The sequence below is a fragment of the Sebastes fasciatus genome, chromosome 22 (genome assembly GCF_043250625.1).
Source record: "Sebastes fasciatus isolate fSebFas1 chromosome 22, fSebFas1.pri, whole genome shotgun sequence".
Taxonomy (NCBI): domain Eukaryota; kingdom Metazoa; phylum Chordata; class Actinopteri; order Perciformes; family Sebastidae; genus Sebastes; species Sebastes fasciatus.
Genome location: NC_133816.1, coordinates 1,010,607 through 1,032,980, shown reverse-complemented (window position 1 = coordinate 1,032,980; position 22,374 = coordinate 1,010,607). Strand labels below are relative to the sequence as shown.

At 42.1% G+C, this 22,374-nt stretch overlaps 1 long non-coding RNA gene and 1 pseudogene across 1 annotated transcript; one reads left to right on the top strand and one right to left on the bottom strand.

Annotated features, from left to right (window-relative positions):
- Positions 1-1,028: 1,028 nt before the first annotated feature.
- LOC141760791 (uncharacterized) lies at positions 1,029-2,530 on the top strand (annotated as a pseudogene).
- A 17,887-nt stretch (positions 2,531-20,417) lies between these two features.
- LOC141760773 (uncharacterized) lies at positions 20,418-21,713 on the bottom strand. The gene is made up of 2 exons (XR_012592447.1): positions 21,594-21,713; positions 20,418-21,558 (listed from the first exon to the last, which is right to left on the bottom strand). It is a non-coding gene; the product is annotated as an uncharacterized LOC141760773 (long non-coding RNA).
- Positions 21,714-22,374: the final 661 nt, after the last annotated feature.

The following is a 22,374-nucleotide window of genomic DNA, read 5'->3' as shown; positions in this document are numbered from 1 at the left end:
ATGAGGTTTCTGGATTAACGTTGCTGCTGCATTAATGTACACTATATGTTGCATTTCCCTGCTGTAGATGCTTAAGGTTGTGCTAATTTTAACTCATGTATATATTGTTGGCTAGTTTAATCTACAGCAATGCATCATATTCTACGAGATCATCGTGTGGTTTTCACTGTCCTGTGAAAACCACATATCTCTAAAACTTTTCATGAGCTCAGAAAATCCAGCCGGTTATCAGGTCATTAAATGGGCGTTATCAATGGTTATCAGCCTCATAGATGTGCAAAAGCATAAGAAGTTGTCTTTATGTTCACAAGCGTTAAGTTTCACTTCTCAAATATAGTTATTTTAAGCCAAAACCTTATATTTTTCTCTTAAGTTAACTTAGTGGTTTTGTTGCCTAAACCTAAAGAAGCTGTTTTGTTTGATATCAAAAACGTTTCACTCAGTTTTACAACGTGTTAGAACATGTAGCTTTTAAGTTACGCCTTCACTTTTACAACGTAGCAGGCCCCTACTGACCCACATCTATGAGGCTTACAATGACTGATAACACACATTTAATGAGCCGATTTTAGTCAAATTCATTTGAAAATGAACGAAAGCTGTCAGACAAACATGGTAAAATAATAATAGAAGTAGAACGTTACGTGAAATGGAAATTGTCAAGTAAAGAACAAGAAGTTTGTGCTAAAGGAAGCAGAGAAACCAGCAGTGTCTCACCGGGCTTCACCGAGCACAACCATCCCAAACAACAACACACAGCAGGTCAGGCCCCATCATATCTTAAAGAGCTCATAGTACCCTACTACCCCACTAGAGAATTGGTGCTGACGTGCTTACGGTAAGCGTATTGCCTCATTTCCGGTTGCCTGTCTTTCTGTGTGCTGCTGTGTTCTGTAGCTGCTCTAGCACATCCAGGGCAATATAGTTATATACTCTTCATTACAGCGGATAATTACCCGCTACATTTATATCTACACTAGTTCTGCTTAAGCACTCACAACTCGCTCCTTTTTAGAGACTTAATATTCAGCTCGGCTAACGCTAGCTGGGCTATCGTATCGTAGCATAACAGTAGCTTAGCAGTAGCTTAGCCGTTAGCGATGGCTTCTCCTCTCTCCTGCTCTCCTGTTCTCTCTCCTTCTCCTGCTCTCTCCTGCTCTCCTGTTCTCTCTCCCTCTCCTGCTCTCCCCTGCTCTCCTGTTCTCTCTCCTTCTCCTGCTCTCCCCTGCTCTGTGTGTCTTATGTTTAGTTATTCCTCTGCCTCCTTTAGAGCTAATGGTACATGTATTAGGTGTAGTGCATTCGCTGCATTGGAGGCGAGGGTTAGCGAGTTAGAAGCCCGGTTCTGCACTTTAGCTTTAGCTTCTTCTGTAGTTAGCCAGCCCCTAGCCGGTGCAGACCGGCCAAGCTTAGCTTCTGCTAGCCGTCCCCCGGCGACCCCCGAGCAGCCGGGAGGCTGGGTGACTGTCCGAAGGACGCATAGTCGTACCCTGAAGCCCACGGTTAACCACCAACCGCTTCACGTTTCAAACAGATATTCCCCTCTCAGCGACACACCCGCTGAGAAACCAACTCTGGTTATCGGCAGCTCCATTTTGCGGAACGTGAAGTTAGCGAAGTCAGCTGCCATAGTTAATTGCATCCCGGGGGCCAGAGCGGGCGACATTGAATCTGTTTTGAAACTGCTGGCTAAGGATAAACGTAAATACAGTAAGATTGTTATTCACGTCGGCGGTAATGACACCCGGTTACGTCGATCGGAGGTCACTAAAGTTAATGTCTAATCGGTGTGTGCATATGCAAAAACAATGTCGGACTCCGTAGTTTTCTCTGGCCCCCTCCCCAACTTGACCAGTGACGACATGTATAGCCGCATGAAGTCATTCCACAGCTGGCTGTCGTGGTGGTGTCCAGCAAACGATGTGGGCTTCATTGACAATTGGAACCCTTTCTGGGGAATTCCTGGTCTGATTAGGAGAGACGGCATTCATCCTACTTTGGATGGTGCGGCTCTCTTATCCAGAAATCTTACCAAGATTGTTGGTGGAACAAATCCATGACAAACCAGGAGTCATTCCAGGACGCAGAGCTGTAGTCTTACACACTTCTCTGCGCTTCCACTAGAGCAGTTACCCACCCATAGCTTAACCCCAAACCTAACTGAGACTGTGTCTGCCCCACCTAAATTAATTAAATCAAAAGTAAACAGAAGAGGAGTTAAACATAATAATCTAATAAAATCTAACACTAGCACTGCAATAAAGCAACAAAACAGGAGAATTAAATGTGGACTCTTAAATATCAGATCTCTGTCATCTAAAGCTCTACTAGTAAATGATTTAATATCAGATAATCACATTGATTTATTTTGTCTTACCGAAACCTGGCTGTGTCAGGAAGAATATGTCAGCCTAAACGAATCCACTCCCCCGAGTCATATTAATACTCACATTCCTCGAGACACCGGCCGAGGAGGTGGAGTTGCAGCCATCTTCGACTCAAGCCTATTAATAAACCCTAAAACTAAACTAAATTATAACTCATTTCAAAGCCTTGTTCTTAGTTTTTCACACCCAACCTGGAAAGCACTACAGCCAATTTTATTTGTTATAGTGTACCGCGCTCCAGGCCCATATTCTGAATTTCTATCTGAATTCTCAGAGTTTCTATCAAGCTTAGTCCTGAAAACAGATAAAGTCATTATAGTAGGTGATTTTAATATTCATGTGGACGTTGATAATGATAGCCTCAGTACTGCGTTTATCTCTTTATTAGATTCAATTGGTTTCTCGCAGAACGTGCATAAACCCACTCACCGCTTTAACCACACCCTCGACCTTGTTATGTCATATGGCGTTGAAATTGAACATTTAATTGTTTTTCCACAGAACTCTCTTTTATCAGACCATTATTTAATCACTTTTGAATTCTTATTACTAGACTATACACCATCAGATAAAAGTGTGTACACTAGATGTCTATCCGATAGTGTTGTAGCTAAATTTAAGGAAGCGATTCCATCAGCATTAAATTCAATACCATGTCTCAATATAACAGAGGACTCGTATGTTAATTTTAGCCCTACCCAAATTGATCATCTTGTAGATAGTGCTACAGACTCACTGCGAGTCACACTTGATTCTGTTGCCCCTCTAAAAAAGAAGTTAGTAAAACAAAGGAAGTCAGCTCCATGGTATAACCCTCAAACACGCAAATTAAAGCAAGCATCGAGGAAACTGGAAAGGATATGGCGTTCCACCAAACAGGAAGAATCTCATTTAGTCTGGCAAGATAGTCTTAAAACATATAGGAAGGCTCTCTGTGATGCCAGAGCAGCCCATTACTCATCATTAATAGAGAAAAATAAGAACAACCCTAGGTTTCTATTCAGCACTGTAGCCAGGCTGACAGAAAGTCACAGCTCTATTGAGCCATGTATTCCTACAACCCTCAGTAGTAGTGACTTCATGAGTTTCTTTAATGATAAAATCATAACTATTAGAGACAAAATTAATCACCTCCTACCGTCAACTGGTACCAATTTATCCTCAAACTTAGGAACCTTAGAAACAGCTGTACAACCTGATATATATTTAGACTGCTTTTCTCCTATCGATCTCCACAAACTGACTTCACTGATCTCTTCATCTAAATCATCTACCTGTCTCCTAGACCCCATCCCAACTAAACTGCTTAAAGAAGTTTTACCTCTAGTTAGCACCTCTTTACTGGATATGATCAATGTGTCTTTACTAACAGGCTATGTACCACAGTCCTTTAAAGTAGCTGTAATTAAACCTCTTCTTAAAAAGCCCACTCTTGATCCAGAGGTCCTAGCCAACTATAGACCTATATCTAACCTTCCCTTTACCTCCAAAATACTCGAAAAAGTAGTTGCCAGTCAGCTGTGTGACTTTCTACAGAACAATCATTTATTCGAAGATTATCAGTCAGGATTTAGAGTGCACCATAGCACAGAGACAGCACTAGTGAAAATTACAAATGACCTTCTAATGGCATCGGACAAAGGACTTGTCTCTGTACTTGTCTTGCTAGATCTCAGTGCTGCTTTCGACACCATTGACCATGACATCCTATTACAAAGACTGGAACATTTAATTGGCATTAAAGGAACTGCACTAAGTTGGTTTAAGTCCTATTTATCAGATCGATCTTAGTTTGTACATGTCAACGATGAGTCCTCCATGCACGCCAAAGTTAGTCACGGAGTTCCACAGGGTTCTGTACTTGGACCAATTCTATTTACCTTATATATGCTTCCCTTAGGCAATGTTATTAGAAAACACTCCATAAACTTTCATTGTTATGCAGATTACACCCAATTATATCTATCAATCAAGCCAGACGAAACAAACCAGTTAACTAAACTTCAAGCATGCCTTAAGGACATAAAAACCTAGATGACCTGCAATTTCCTGATGTTAAACTCAGACAAAACTGAAGTTATTGTACTAGGCCCTGAGCACCTCCGAAACAAATTATCTAATGATATAGTTACTTTAGATGGCATTGCCCTGGCCTCCAGCACCACCGTAAGGAACCTGGGAGTTGTCTTCGACCAGGATATGTCCTTTAACTCTCACATAAAACAAACCTCACGGACTGCCTTCTTTCATCTACGTAACATTGCGAAGATCAGGCACATGCTGTGTCAAAATGATGCAGAAAAATTAGTCCATGCATTTGTTACCTCTAGACTCGATTACTGCAATTCCTTATTATCAGGCTGCTCCAATAAGTCTCTTAAGACTCTCCAGTTGATCCAGAATTCTGCAGCACGTGTACTGACTAGAACTAGAAAAAGAGATCATATTACGCCTGTATTAGCTTCTCTGCACTGGCTGCCTGTAAAATCCAGAATAGATTTTAAAATCGTCCTCCTCACCTACAAAGCGCTAAACGGTCAGGCCCCATCATATCTTAAAGAGCTCATAGTACCCTACTACCCCACTAGAGCACTGCGCTCACAGAATGCAGGGTTACTTGAGGTTCCTAGAGTCTCCAAAAGTAGAATGGGAGCAAGAGCCTTCAGCTATCAAGCTCCTCTTCTCTGGAACCAGCTCCCAGTTTCAGTCCGGGAGGCAGACACCGTCTCTACATTTAAGAGTAGGCTAAAGACTTTCCTCTTTGATAACGCTTATATCAATATGCTATAGGCATAGACTGCCGGGGGACTTCCTATGACACACTGTCATAAGGAACTTCCTATGACACACTGAGCTCCCCTCTCATTATGTATATACTCATGTCCCATGTCCATGTTGTTACTAACTTCATTCCTTCCCGGGAGTCCTTGTGCCTCCTTCTCTCGCAGCTAACCGTGGAGCGGGGTCACACCTGGAGCGAGGTCATACCTGGAGCGGGATCACACCGGGAGCGAGGTTATACCCGGAGCATGGGTACACTTGGAGCAGGGTTTCACCTGGATCTTGGTGGTCTCCGGTATTGTGGCTGCATCTGCTGCCGCGTCGGTGCCTGCTTGACACCAACTGCTACCATCCCTAATTAACTACGTCTGTACGAGGGACTACCAATGCTAACGAGGGATTTCCAACACCTAGTGACAATGTGGCAGCCTGGAGAATAACACTTCTCAATCACTGCCAAAGACATCAAGAGCTCCCAGCAAGCATGCTGATGCTGCAGGAACCAACGCACGGGCATCGATCGCAGGGACGTCCCACACCAATACACATGGACGTACTGAGGAGAGATGCTGGACAGTGCTGGCTTTCCGATAGTTGTATTATCACTCTTTCCATCCACCACTATTGGTTTTGTGTTATCAGTCCTACTTGTATTAGCTATTACAGCTGCTAGACTGCTATTGTGGCTGCTTCTCTATCTCTCTCTCTCTATCTATCTCTCTCTCTCTCTCTCTCTCTCTCACTCTCTCTCTATCTATCTATCCCCCCAGCCGGTCTCGGCAGATGGCCGCCCGCCCTGCGCCCGGTTCTGCTCCAGGTTTCTTCCCAGTAATCGGGGAGTTTTTCCTGGCCACAGTGCGCTTGGTGGATCCTGTTGGGTCTCTAAACTATGGTGTACGGTCATAGACCTGCTCTATATATAAAGCGTCTTGAGATAACTTCTGTTGTGATTTGACGCTATACAAAAATAAATTGATTTGATTTGACAGCAGACTGAATATGTAGACCCAGTCTCCCCCCCCACCCCCCTCAGGTTATGTTCTAAGCATATGAAAGAGCTCAGATTTTCTAAGCTACAATGCTTCTCAGCACCATGATGAAATTAATCTCATTTGTGTGTAAAAACTTTATGCGTTCAAAATGTAAGCTTCTTATCCGTCGCCGCCGGTGGAGCAGGCCGAGGGTGATTGCTGCTGTCTGCTCTGTGGAAGCTCCTTTCCCACAGTAATACGCTGAATATTCAGGATGTCTGCGGCTCCACTATTAAAAAAATGAGTTAACTTTATTGTGAATAAGAGCAGGATAATGTGTAATCTGCAAAGTTGTGTGTATGTAAACACAAGAACTGCAACATGCTTGTTTAAAAATTCATGAATATAATCAGTGATACCTTCAGAAAATACACCCTATACTGACTTTTGTCACACATATAACTTCTACACCATATTTTCCTGTAAGAAAAACAAAAGCTCATTTATTTCAACTTGTTGGTGTTTACAGCAGTTCCATTAAAATTCACAGTAATGAAGTGATGATGATGTGATTAAAGCTCTGAGGAGAGTAAGGTGGAGTAATTACAACACTCTGATTGTAATAGTTTGATTAAGAGGGTGAAGTGCATTTCAGTCAAGTAAACATCTTAAGTCCCTGAAATGTTCTGGATCATTTCCTGCATGGGGTCATGTGTGAATGGGAGCAGGGATCAGTATTCAGGGAAATCTGTACTAGAGTTGATTTCCGGTTTTGCCGGTCCAGTCCGGTGTACGAGCTTGCACCGGTTTGATTTTAGCCGGTGTATTGCAGGCCCGGCGGCCCGTAACGTTAGCGAGTGTGCGTTTGAGAGAGAGGGAGCAAGTGTGTGCCGGTGAGTATGAAGTTATCAGTAACGTTCCAGCTGTGAACGTAGCAGTGCAGTGGCTTCTCTCCAAGACTCAAGCCAAGTTCCTGTGTCTTGTTTGTCACCTGGGGCCTCATGTATAAATGGTACGCACGTACTAAAATGTTGCGTACGCTGTGTTTCATGCACACGCCGGGATGTAGAGAAATCAACGTGACGTGAGAATGTGCGGACCGTGACTCTGTCGTTTGGAGTGTCAAACTACAAAGTACTGAAACTCGCCAAATGTGTATAAATAATTTTTCGACTCAACTTACTGAGCTTTGTTTATGAAGTGGGATAAAAAAAAAACCCACATATTTCTGAACTAGTTTGCGCATAATGTTTAACATCAGAAAGGCACAACAAAAACACATTTAAACTAATGTCCCAGAGATGACATGCCTTAACCACTGTGCCAAAACCAACATTGCGTGCTGCACAATGTGGCAAACCAACGTGGTGTGTCTGTGCTCCAGAGGAGCTACAGATGGATGAACCGGACCCTGGCCCACCTAACAATGAGCCAAATGCAGCAGCTATACAGCGCCGTTTGGATGAGATACACAGAATGTAAAGCAACGAGGTGAGTTGAGACAAACATTTATTTTTTAACAAGGGGTTTTAATGTGTGGCTTATTTCACCAAGAACGTCATTCATTCTTTTTAATTGGTTGCATATATCCTTCATTGTATTAATCTCTCTCTGTGACTCCAGCACAGCGTTAGTGAGGACGTGGCCAGACCGGTGCCCCTCAGCAGTCGTGGCCCGGGGCGCAGCGGATCCATGCGCCTTCGGGAGCGCACGGTGAGCTGCTGTGGAGACATGTTGCGTTTGTGACTGATTCCTGTGGAAAGACCATCAAATAAAATATGTTTTCTAGCTTCCACCTCAGTAACACGCCGGCCCAACTCTAACCTGTACCACCAATTTCCCACCTCAAGACCTCTTAACATTTCACGGAAAATGCCGGTAAGGCTGTGTTGAGAATGGAAGCAGTAACATTGCAGGGACGGTCACATAAAGGGTTACGTCGGTCTGACGTGGAGCGAGCGGACCAATCACAGGACTCTGCTGATGATATCTTTGAATACGTGACTTGTTTATGGTTTAGCATTTACACCAACGCTTTCGTAGGTGATTTGAAAATCAATAAGCAATACATAGTAATATGTAATAATACAAGTTCTTTTGTTTGCAAACAAGCTCCTGTTTTGAATGCCACGTGCATCTGGCCTTACCCCGTGTATAGAGTTTCATGCCGGTCAACATCCATAAGTGTTACATTACCACCATCTGCTGGACTGTTCCTCGTCCCATCTATTGCAGCATTACCATGGCATGTGTGAATGTTCCTTTGTAGTGCATGTGTGAATAGTGAAAATCACTATTGGCTCTATAATTTTTTGCTTTTGCAGAGCGGCTGTCTCTGGGAAAACAGCTTTGTAAATTCATATGTTAACACTCATAACGTTGTTCAGTAGCGGTGGTTGATGGTCACAAAGAGCTGAACCGTGATCAGCCACGACCACATGGTGGCCTGTTGTGAGTGTTACTCCGCTTGAAAGCCCGTCTGAGGACGACCCGATGACATCAACTCCGATATTTGTATTATCACTCTTTCCATCCACCACTATTGGTTTTGTGTTATTAGTCCTACTTGTATTAGCTATTACAGCTGCTAGGCTACTATTGTGGCTGCTTCCCTCCCTCTCTCTCTCTCTCTCTCACTCTCTCTCTCTCTCTCTCTCTATCTATCTCTCTCTCTCTCTCTCTCTCTCTCTCTCTCTATCTATCTATCTATCCCCCCAGCCGGTCTGGGCAGATGACCGCCCGCCCTGCGCCCGGTTCTGCTCCAGGTTCTGCTCCAGGTTTCTTCCCAGTAATCGGGGAGTTTTTCCTGGCCACAGTGCGCTTGGTGGATCTTGTTGGGTCTCTAAATTATGGTGTACGGACATAGACCTGCTCTATATATAAAGCGTCTTGAGATAACTTCTGTTGTGATTTGACGCTATACAAAAATAAATTGAATTGAATTGAATTGAAATAACTAACAGCACCCTGTTTGTTTTAACTCACACCAATTACTTCTCTCTACATGGGTGATGGAAAATAATGAAAATGCTGTGCAGTGGAAAATTGTAACGTGTATGTGTGTGTGTGTGTGTGTGCAGAAATGGCGTTTTTGGTTTTAACAATTTGGTCTCATACGGACTGAAAATGTGTGCGACAATAATGAAAAATAAATGAAACACACACACACACACGCACACACACACACACACTGCTGTGTAACGTCTATGATGACTGGGCTATTTGTTTGAACCTAACAAGCAGATTTTTGGTGCATGTGGGATTTTGTTTTCCCTTTTGTCACATTTCTCTGTCACGCTCACTTTCCTCTTTGGGGAGAGTTTTGCTGAGTCGGCACGTTGCACGTCAGCGACACTCTGCTTCACATTCACGCTGTTGGACTCATTCACACCTGCCAGCTGCTGTACAAACACAGCGTGTTGCACACGGAGCAGCTGAAGGTCAGGTGTCCTGCTCAAGGGCACCGACTTCTAGTGACAGTCAGTGAGGAGGCAGAGTACCCTATTAATATTCTGGGTCCATTTATAGCTGGTGAAAGGATGTAGCACCTAGAAAAAAACAAATGTAGTTTAAAACCTCCACAGTAGCTCCTCCCATGGAAGGATGGTAGTGAGGACGTGAGTGATGGACAACCATCTGTTTGTTGTTTCAACCTGTGTAGCTTAGGGATGCTCATTTTGAAAAGTTCACCGTCCGGGAGCGTTAACTGTCAGCCACTTTCCCAGTAACATTTTTTTTACCCGCACATTTAGTTTAGTTTAGCAGGTTGTCAGCTGTGTGTCTGTCCGGTGGAACTTTAGCGAGTGTCCAACAAACAGTGTGTGTGTTTGTGCTACATTAGCAGCTCTAGCATGACCTAGTCTGTGTAACTTTAGTGAGTTTCCAACAGACTGTGTGTGTGTGTTGGCGGTGAGTGTGAGGTTGTTGGTGGCGTTCTAGTTGTGAACGTAGGTGTAGCAGTGTGTCTACAGTTTATTTGTCGGTGAATAAATGCTATGAAACTACAACTCCTCCACTCCAACCAAGCGAGCCAGAGACCAGAGCCGACTTCCTGTATCCTGCAACTCCGGCTCCGCCTCTTAAGGTGGGCTGTTAAGGTGGACCAGCTTTTCTCCTTAAAGAGACGAGCCGCTCCTCTGAGCTGCTCAGCTTTTGAGTTCATTATTAACATTTCTTTTAACCGTTTTAACCGATAGCGTTAATCGGTTAAAATGCTTAATGTCCGTTAACGGTTAAACGGTTAGTTATGAACTTCCTTAGACAGAACATTAAATAAGAAACACAAATAATAAGATGCAACTGCTCAGCCAAGTAAACCTTGAGACAGTGGGTACAGGCTGCAGTGCCCGTTCAAAGCATGCATGTTCGGTACGTGCCGAATGGTTGGCCTGTGGTGTTGCTGCTTGCAGCTTTCTCAAGAACCGCTCATCCAAACCACTCCATACTCAACACTGTGCTTCCTTGGGTCCTCAACAATGTACCCGCCAAGTGCGAAGTCAATCGGATGAATGCTTGGCGAAGGACAAAGACTCTTTCCATTTTAGTTAGATGCATTTTCATAACATGTTTATTCAAAGAAGCTGGGGTGCACATCAGGATTGGACTTGTTTTTCACTTTTGCCAGTGTAATCACAAAACATATAAATGTTTTCTTTAATGTGGCGTATTTTGCAGATTTTTGCTCTTCTTTCCTCTTAAGATACAGATACGTTATTCTCATCTGTTCAGCAAAAAATCTTATGTTAAAAAAAGAAGAAGAAAAAAAACCTGTGCAAGAAATGCTTCAAGTTTCAAGTTTATTTCATGTTTATAGCACTAAAACGGTTTCGCACCAAAGTGCACACAAAGATAGACATATATGCATACACATACAAGCATAGAGACATAGAGAAATACACATTTAGAATGTTTACATTTAAAACTGTGAAATTGTCTATACATTGTTGATTTATGACATCACAAATGTACAGAAATCCTGACGGCTTGTTTCAAAGGAACAGTTTCTGAATACGGGCTGTGTCACAGTATTTATATAAAAAAGAAATGAAAATTACACTTTTTACAATATGGGACCTTTAAAATAAAAACAAGTTTGAACGCAATTCAAACCCAGTGAATCGGATAAAGACAGGAAAGCAGGTTAAACACAATTAAAAGCCAGCAAATAAAAGTGACTTAAGGTGCATCTTAAAAGCATCAACAGACTCAGCTCGTCTAACATCCTCCGGCAGGCTTTTCCGGAGCCGAGGAGCCGCTACAGGAAAAAGCCTTTTTTCTCCATGAATGGGGCACAGCCAACAGGCCACGCTGGGTGGATCTGAGGGGTCTGGTGGTGCTGTAAGGGGTGAGAAGCTCTGAGATATACTGTATATGTAGGGGCAGATTTGTAGACAATTAGAAGGATTTTGAAGTTTCTCCTGAAATGAACGGGGAGCCATTGTAAAGTTGCATGGATAGGGCTGATATGGTCTCGTTTCTGATGTTGTTAAATTCCAACTCCTACTGTACGAGTCAGTCGTCTGTGATGTACTGTAAAGCCAAAGCTCACGATTTATATGCTCACACTGAACGTGTAAAGAAATCAAATAAAACGGCCCGTACTGTTCTGGCTATTGATAATTGTTGTCCATAACGATTTGTTTGAAAGATGCGAGGCAGGAAGAAATTAGTTTGCTAGCGGAGATCTTTAACCATTAAGGTTACCCTAACCCTAACCCAGGCGTCAGCAACCTGCAGCTCCGGAGCCACATGCGGCTCTTCAGCCCCTCTCCAGAGGCTCCCTGTGGAGTTTTAAAAATGGAAATAGATAACTGTTTTTTGTTTACATTTTCATTTTTATCTATCATTGTTGTAGGTCTATGGTACGACGGAGTATTAGGGCCACATTGAGGAAAAAAATAAATCCGAGATTTCAAGAATAAAGTCATAATATTATGAGAATAAAGTCATAGGTTTACGAGAAAAAATCTTAATATTATGAAAATAAAGTCATAATATTATGATGTAGTAATTTTATGTGTTTTTTTTTTTTTCTCGTAAACTTCTGACTTTAATCTCGTAATATTACAACTTTTTTTTCTCGTTAAGTTAGGACTTTATGCTAGTAATAATACGACTTTATTCTATAAATCTCAGATGTTTTTCCCTCAATGTGGCCCTAATACTCCGTAGTACATTTGCTCTTTGGCCCTCACTGCATTAGACTTATATACCATATACTTAGACTATAAACTGTGTTACCTTCATCACAATGATCACATGTTTTGGGGTTCCAAACTGTTTTTTTTGTTTTTTTTTGCCTAAAATGGCTCTTTTGATTGTAAAGGTTGCTGAGCCCTGCCCTTAACCAACAAGGCAATGTCTGCCAACATTTCTCTGGTTTATATCGGTTGTGATAGGAGGAGGATGAGGAAACATCAAAGAGCCATGTATTATGGTGCTTGTTGACCAATGTGGCCTCCATATCTTCCGTCCACATGACGCATTGCCATGGCACTTTAAGACGCTCTGTTTACCACTTTGCACAAGTGCATTGAGAAAAAAGACATCGTTTTAACAGGCAATCGACTCGTGGCTCTGCTTCAACTGTGCGAGGCCTGAAACGGCTGACCGACATCCTGATCCGACAGAAAAAGTCTGACGGCCGGTCGGGAGCAGTTGATCGGTTTGCTCTCTCTGGATGACAAACGGCAAATGACTCCGACGAAGATGAAATTCAGTCAGACTCTAAAATGAGTTGTGCGGCTCAAAAATCAGGTCAGAAATGGGCTCAAATTGTAGAGTGTATGACCAGCTTTGTGTGTAACTTCCTTTCAGATTATGTTTTACAAAATGACCTTTAACCAACTCGGCAATGTTCAAAATTTGGTGTAAGGCATAAACCAGCTATTTGAAATCCTCATATTTAAGCCCGACCTGTCAGTAATGGTTTCCATCTAAGGAAACTGATGGGACAGGAATTTAAAAAGCAGATCAAACAATACTGAGGTTAGATTTCCCTCAATCACAGCTTGAATTTCATCGTTAAGTTTTGATTCCTCGCCTCTCGCTGGCAGAGATCAGTCTCTCTCAGGCATCAGGATTTATTTTGAGCGTGTAAATTAGTAGGGTGGTGATGCTCTCAGAGATTACAGCTCTGTTTTGTGATCCAGTCTGATGAGACAGGTGCATACATTTACAAAAATCTTCCCTGGAGCAGCTTTAATTCAGTGCATGCACATAAAACAGGAGTGTGTCTGAGAGGCAGAGAGAGAGAGAGAGATGAGATGAGATGTGAAGGGGATACAGGTGCAGAAATGCCTCGCTCTGATCTCCAATTCTCTATTTGGAACAAACACAGACGCTCCGGTCCAAAAGCAGAGAGCATGCCAAGCTCCAGCGGAACAAAAGCCCAAAAACTTGTGATGAATTTACAGCCGGGCTTCATGACAGATATGAAGACGGGACTATCGCTCAATGTCAAACTAGTGCCGGCTCGATATTTAAACTGTGGCAGCTGGCACAGACAGAAGTGTGTAAACTAGCTGAAAGACAAAGGTGTGGGGAAATGGTCTGAGCATTAGAAGTATAGAAGTATACGCAGATTTGTATTAACATAAGAATGCAACATTTGGTGGATATTTTATTCCACAGCCGCTCTCAGCATTGTATTTATAGCATGGAAGTCCCAGGAGGAACTCACTGTGGCAGGAATATTGATGTTATGACATGAAGGTGTTGGCAACAGTCAGTTTATCACTACAGTACTAAACAGTTGTATGTTGGAAGAAATGACAAGGCTCCTCTTTCAGTTAGTAACTGACAACACTTTTGACAATTAAAGAAATTCTACATTTTGGGCTAATTTGCCTATTCGCTTCCTTGCTGAGATTTGATGAGAACATTTATACTGCTCTCATGTTTGTACACTAATAATGAAACTACAGCCAGCAGATTTTGTTTTTTCGCGGATTAAATGGACAATATAAACTTGGAAAAAAAGTTTGGAAATTTGTGTTTGGTGGATTATTTCTCTGTTGTTACAATGCTAATTGGCATTGTATTTTACAGGGTTGGAAAGCCTGTTTATCAGCCTGGGCGTGCAGTACGTGTTAGAGTGACCAACACAACCACGCTGGCTGACATGCAACGAATCCTGGTTGAGGAATGGAACGCCATCCCACAGCAACGTGTGACCAGGTTGGTGACCAGCATGAGGAGGAGGTGCCAGGCTGTTGTGGCTGCGTATGGATCTTCCACCTCTACTGAGGCTCCTGACGGTGTATTAAATGAATAAAGTGTTAAATAGCCAATATGTCTTGTTTGTTCCTTGTTACTGATAGAGAGTTCAATCATCCAATCTACCAAACAACTCAAAACAAGAGTCAACACCAACAGGAGAATACACTGTTTACCATTGACAGAGCATTTTGGCAAATTTTATTTGGGCGCTACCCACATAATCAGCTGTGCTGCTCATCCCACAAATGCATGATCCTTACAAGTTGGACATCATTGTGAAGGTAAATAAACAGGCTTTCCAATTATGTAAAATACAATGCCAATTAGCATTGTAACAACAGAGAAATAATCGACCAAACACAAGTTTACAAACTTTTTTTCCGAGTTTATAAACTAGAGGGGCACTCGGAGAGCGCAGACCTCCGCCAAAAGCCTAATCTCGCATTAACGGAAGTAAAAAAATAACTTGTTTTTCCACCTTGTGATACCGATTCGCTCCAAAATTGAATGTGTTCTACCCATGGATGTGCAGTATAATAAGAACTGGATACGGTTCCGCCGTTGAGCCTTGCTTCCAATTTTTCCCAGTGGCCACTTGCGGTATTGTAGTGAAAAATCCCCTTGTGGCCCAAAAAGCATTTCCCCCATAGACCACCACTGTAAAAGAGACGTCTGTAAAACTGTTGACAGGACAACATCAATCCTGCTGACAATCCTGCTGACAACACGTACATACTAGAATGGCACTCGGAGAGCGCAGACCTTCCAAGATGCCCTGGTACGATTGCTCCCCCTCTCCGTTGAGCTTGCACCATCATCCAAATATGACTTTGTTTATGTTGAGATCAGCAATAGGTAGCAGAGCAGCATAGCGGAGCATCGACAGAAACAAAACAAAACTCACCTAAACCGTCGTCGTCACTATGCAACAGTCACCAAGTGTGCCTTGGTCGAAGTCAACTGAAATGTCGCCGTGTTTAATGTGAAAAAAATGCTGAATCAACAGCCCTCCCGCTCTCTCTGCGCTGGCAGAAGGAAAGAGGCTGGGAGACGCATCATAAAGGCGTAATCAGCTACACTGCGCATGTGTTATACCCTGTGGTCTTGATGCTCAGGCTGATCTGAGTTATTAAAAAAATTCCTGAATCCAGATCGTGATCCAGATCGCCACCAAAATGTAATGAATTGGTCGTTGTGCCACAACCCACCCACAAAAACTCATTCAGGGTAGAGGTAATTATACATGTTTTATAGTCTAAACCTTCCCTAACTCTTGTTGACTTGTGACCCTTTATATTAAAGCAGTATCAACTCGTGACTTGAATGTATGTTTTTCTTTTATCCTATTGAGACCACCTCAGCTTTATCTTGCGACCTCTTGGGAGCCCATGACCCTGAGGTTAGGAAACGCTGGTCTAAATGATTCATCTTAAAAAATAACTGTCAAAATGGAAAAGAAAACAATCATTAGAACAATGCTCTCTCAGTGTATCCATATTCATTTATTTGTATGAGCGTGATGGTCTCAAGTGTGCAGCTTTATAATTGTCTGTGGAGGCAGACGGTCTGTGATACCGTGGAAAACACATTTTTCTTGGTCAAATGGCTGCTTTAATGAACCGCTGTGGCTGTTTAATCAGAGTCAGGTGCAGAGGGCTGAATGTAGCAGGTGCAGAGGATGATTGAGGCAGCGACTGATGTTTATGAGAGATGCAATCATGCTCTTCCTGTGACTTTGTTGCATATTTAAATCATATTTTCATGAAGTACGTGCACATTGTTGCACTTTCTCTGTCCACACGTTGTACAGACTTGATACTGGATGAATACATCACCACTGATGAAAAAAGCTCACAATTCAAGTCTAGTTTTGAAAGAAATGAATCATTAAATCAGCTGCTATCAATATATTTATGTTGATAAAAACTTTGATTAACCACTTGTGAGTAACTTTCCTGCACAGTTCCCAGTTTGCTCATCAGTGGTCCTTATGAGGCTTTTTGGAACAAACTGCAAAATGCAACAAGTTAAACTTTGTCATTTTGGTTTTGACAGAAGAAAATTGTAAGCGTGATTGCATCGTTATTCGTTCTTTTCCCAAGCCCAGATTCCACAAAGAGGTCCAATAAAGATAAGGTTGCTCAGTATCTGTAGCTGTAGGTATTTCAAGCAACATTTAAGGTGTTTTTTCTTCGGAGGACATAATGTCCCAACAGATAAACAGGCTTGTCAGATAGCTTATCAAAGCAAAAATCTACTGTAATTGAGAAAGCTCCCCCGCCGCCGGTATTCCCTCCAGTCATACACCCACCATACCTGCCTGAATGAAAACAGTTTGCAGGGACACACGAAGACATGCACACATAAACACATAAACGTATACAGGGTTATGAAGCTGTTTAATACCACCCAGAGCAGTTTTAGTCTGCAGTTGACTAAACGCAGCACTGAAGTCACTGGAGTGATGCCTGGCCCACTCAGCTCTATTTTAACGCCTGTAGACATCTGTTGGTGTGTGTTTGTGTGAGTGGCACAGGAATAGAAAGGTATTAAAACTGAGTCCCCCCCACTCTTGCCTGAGGGAATCAAGGTGCATTGCCGTTCATTTGAGCTCTGATGACTGAATTAATCCCTCAAAACTAGTGATGCACCTATACCACTTTTTTCAGACCGAGTATGAGTACTTACATTTGTGTACTCGCCGATACCGAGTACCGATACGAGTACTTCTCTGTGCCAAAATTCCCTCGTTAACAGCCAGCTGGAAGGTGTGAGTGACACATGGCAGGCTGGGGAGTCCAGCATACGAGGCAATGCGCCGCCACCGGCTCTAGGTCGGCTTGGAAAGGCTCGGGTTGCTCACGGCTGCAGCTTTACAGCGCTCCCCGCCCGGACCTCACCGCACTGGGACAAAGGGCTCGCTGTGCCCTTTCTCCCCGCCGGGGACGGCCCCCTGCCCCCCCAGCGACAATCAACCGGGGCGGACTGTCCTCAGTGCGCCCCGACTGCGTCGTGCTGCCAGATCGGGGCTCGGCCCACGTAAAAGGCGCCAGGGGTCTGCGGCGATGTCGGCAACCCACCAGACCCGTCTTGAAACACGGACTGGCTGAGGTGGGATCCCGGCCCAGCGGGGTCGGGCGCACCACAGTAAAGTGGTATCGATGCTGTTGTATCGGAGCCGTTTTGCCAGTACGAGTACATGAGCACAGTATCGGACCCAATACCAGATACTGGTATCAGTATCGGTGCATCCCTACTTAAAACAATCAAATGTTGTTAAAAGTTGTCATCCGGAGCACTGAAGCTCTGTGCTTTATCTTTAAGTCATGGTTGTATGGAAGTTTTTATTGGACTTTATTAGTTGTAATCCACAGAAGACATTCCACAAATGTGTACCATGATTTCCAAATATTTCACTATCCACAAACATGTATTTTTGTATTTGTGTTGTGTAAAGTCACATCCACAAAAATAAAGGGCGATTTGCAAATACACATAACTTAGTCTGTAAATACGTATTTTAATTCCACATAAAAATTGTATAGGTTTACATGTAAAGTGATATATACGCATTTATGCATCCATTCCTAAACGTGGAATGATATTTGTGCATTTTCAGATTGCTTCCTGTGCATTTACGGGCCACGTGACATTTGCAACTTCCCTCCTGTTTGTTTACGTAATTTTGTCCGATTGGTACCGCATCAGATTTGTAGAAACAATCTGTAAGTAAGAAGTGCATTTACTAGCTCCACCAGGAGGGGGCGACATTCCCTCACATGAGCTGACGGAACTACAGTCTAAAGCTATATAAGTAGAGTCTAAGGAGACAACCAACAGCCTGGCGTCTGGAGGTGAAAGACGACGTGGAATATCTTTATTTAACGCGAGCCAGCGTCAGTGACTAAATCAGTTTGATTGCATTGTTTTCTATTAGAATGAACTAACTGGCCGCGAGAGACGAAGCGCTGCACAGCGTGCATTTTTTGTCAGACTTCCTGTTTCTATTTATTCCTTATTCTAAAATATGAAGAACGGCTGATTGGTGAAATTGAAATGATATAAATATATAGAAATTATGTTATCTGATACGATACCTCCTCATTTCACTACAAACACCTAAACACCATCTTTTAAGTGGTTACGTCTCTAGTCTTGACCGCTCAGCTGATAAGTACGTGGTTTGAGTACATGGCGTAACATAAGTGCATATTTAACGGTGTGGAGACGTCCGATGTTATTAGGCTATAAGTAAACAAGATAAGAAGATAGATTTGTCCTTCTATTTACTAATATTTGGAAATCATGGTACACATTTGTGGAATGTCTTCTGTGGATTACAACTAATAAAGTCCAATAAAAACTTCCATATGGTTGCAGTGAAAAAGCAAGGGTCCAGTTAAGTTACAGTTACTTTAAGGTTTTGGGCTAGATAAAAGTTGATAGAAAAGTGGTGATATCTTTGGTAAAAAAATCAATAAAAAAAATCAGTGTTCTTAGATTGTCAACTGACAGCTGATTTAGAGCTTAAATTGCGCTAACATTTTGGGACTAAAATCCCACAATGTGTGACTGCTGCTTCGACCTACATCTACAAACCAACCAATCAAAAGTGACACTGAATAACTGGCGAGCTAGCAGAATGCTAGTGCTAAAATACATTTACCTCAAACTCTCTTTGAAAAATGGACCTTTCATATTGTCCTCTTTTTCTCTGGCTGTGACCGGCTTCACAATCCTCTGTCGACGTTTCATATGCATGTATACTGTAGAACTATGATCTAAGTTTGTTTATCGTTTTGTTACATGAGAGCAGCACAGATGAGTAAGGAGAGTTGATGAGACGCCTCTGCTTCCCCCCCCCCCAATTTACACTGTAGCATAACAATTCACCATGCTTCTGCACCATCTGGAATGAGTACAGTTTGACAGTGATTATGACCAAGACTTCATTATACCCTACAACACCCATCTAATTCATTAGACCCATCTTGCACAGTGTGAAATGCTTGTAAAATTGTTATTATAGCATTATACCAGGATTTGACTGCAAAGGACACAAACAAGCAAAGGATGTATTACTGACGTTTGTTAGATTCAGTACACAATTACAAATGAGTGTCATGATTTTTGATTTCATAAATCAGTGGCATGCGTGCGTTCAAGCTCTATTTAGTAAAAATGAGGCTGGGCGAAGGTTAATTCTTCTGCAGGAAGGACAGCTGAAAACAACAATAATATCAATATCATGTGCAATACTACTTTTTCCATTCTCATTGTGCAATATCACTGTTCATTGCGTGCAATATTAATGTCCAACATGTGCAATATATATATAATATATTTGAGCTTACTTTACCTTTTCATTTACCTTTATTTCATCTTATTTACTCATTTTACTAAATGTATCTTACTTAATTGTTATTCTTTTAGGCACTGGTTCTAGAAATCGTACTTTTTATTTTATACACTTGAACTTGTTGTAATTTTGTTGTATTTTTGATTAATCTCTGGCACAAGAATTTCCTTTGGGATTAATAAAGTTCTTATCTTTTAACGTTACCATGGTGTGTTTTAATCTTGCAAAATTTAGTTTTTGGTGGTAAACTTGAGGCAGCTCATCGGGGATTCATAATAAATTCGCAAAAAACAGTGCAACCTGTAATGAAGGGGTGTATGTTAAGTTAAGTACATGGGATTTATTGTTTTGTTTTTTACCATGGTATGGAATTGGTACTGAGAATCGTGGAATTTCCCTGTATGGTAGCAATTTTTGTTTAATAAAGCTCAAAGTCAAAACTTTATATTGAAGTATTGCTATCGACTGCTTCATTTCTGGTATGGTGACATCCCTATTCTAATACATGATGAAGGTGTATGACTGAAATATATCTTCTACTTTAATAAATCCATGGAAGAAATTCATCTCTATGATCTTCTCCCCTACGTGCACTCTATCATCGCTACTGAAGGAACTGGCCTTCTACCTCCAAGAGGTCAAGGCCCAGTTACGTGTTGGTTAATCTTGTATGACAAAGAGATTTTCCAAACAGACGGGTTAAAGCATAATAATACAATTTATTCCGAACAATCAATGTTGCATAAGTAAAAATAAAAGAGTATACAGATATCTGGATCCAGTCTACGTGTCCCTGACAACATACAGTGCATGGGTCAGTTCGTGAAGTCTGAACCCCGAGCTATCCCTGATCCAGCCTATTCATGGTTTACACAATATTAATATTCATGAGCTTATGGCACGTGATGTTTTTGCTGCATGTCTTCTTCGTTATCTCCTTCTGACTCCTTTCTCTCCTTGACCTTGCAAAAAGAACAACAGCACCTGCCTCCTCCCTTTCCTCGCATCACTCCACTCATAACAAATCCAACAGTCAGGTTATTGCAGGTTATTGTAAGCACTTTTGTACATAATAAATCCAACAGACCCTCTTTTGAACTTAACTAAGTTCACCTACAGATAATGTTACATACAGATATATTTATTATAAGCATAGATAATGTTACGTACAGATGTATTAATTATAAGCATCATCACACAACCTCTTCAGAATCAACATCTTCACTATCCCCCACCATTTCCAGGAGACCCTGTCTCTCAGCTTGGAACATGGCCATCTGATAAGAAGGAGGTGCATCCGGATGCTTTCGTTGCACAGCAGAAATAATCACACGCTCAGTGAGGTGGCGAATACATGGAATACAGCAACAACCGCATAATACTAAGCATGCACACACAGCAAGGATTGAGGAGAATAGAGATACCACCATGGACTTCCATTTCCCAAAGGTACGGTCTAACCAGTCGTTAATGGGGCTGTTGATACCTGAGTCATCGTGCATCGATTCAGACAGCGTCCGGAGCCCCTCTAGCGCCTTAGTTACAGTCCTTTCCGGCGCTGTATTGTTAGGGATGAAAATACAACATGAGTCTTGGAACATTGAGCATACACCGCCTTTCTCTGCCAGCAGCATATCTAATGCCATTCTATTTTGGATCACCATCAGTGACGTAGGAGCCATTTGTTCAGCTAGTCCGGCAATTGCATCACGGGTTAGATTAGTCAAACGGAGAACATTATAGTGGATGTAGTTAATGCGGTCAACATTTTTGTTAGGAGTGATAGGGATCAGAGCACTTATTACAGGTATGTTTTCAAAGCCTGCAGCTATTTGGTCAGCTAGTTTATATTCATTAGGGGAGCTACCTCATTACATCATTCTTTATAATCTTGGTTTAGCCTTCCCCCCCTTGTAGCCCACTCCTTCCACCCTGCTTCTGAGTGAAAGCATTGTCTATTGTTAAAAAGAGTTACTTGTGATTAGCCAGTTTTAGCAGAGTGCAGAGGCGAGGATGATAAGTAATGTATCTAAACTAGTACAGTCTGTGCTTTCCCAGGTTATTCAGATTTATCTGAGTACACAAATTCTACACAAGGGTCATGGTATTTTCTCTCACATTCCCTAAAACATTTAAAATACATGACAAATCACATTAAGAAAGTTTGTACAGAAGAACGAGGACAAGAGAGGTAAACACAGATGTTACAACAAACGCTACTAGCAGTTTGCCGTACTGCATGATGCTTCTAGTTTGTTTTCCTGCGCGCAACTGAAAAACTTTTATCTGGGTGGTCCTATTTTATACTGGTTTGGGAAAGGAAGTGAAACTTCTCTCTGGTGGATTCTCCCCACCCCTGGTTTCTTTTTTTATCTATTTTAGCATTTATTCTAAGCAACAAGTTTTAATACAATGTGATATATGTTTTTCAAAAACCACCTAGATGAGTCCACCTAAACAACCATGTTAGCCTGATTTAACTGTAAATACAGGCAAGACCTTGTAACCTTCTTTCCCTTATGTGTATCTCATCACAGTCACAGTTTATACAGTATATGAAAAATAAAAAATATATACGTGACCCTCTTTTCACGTAGCCTGGGCTCCTTGTGGGGCTGCCTCCTCTGCTGCTTCAGGTCCTGTCCTGCTGCTGGAG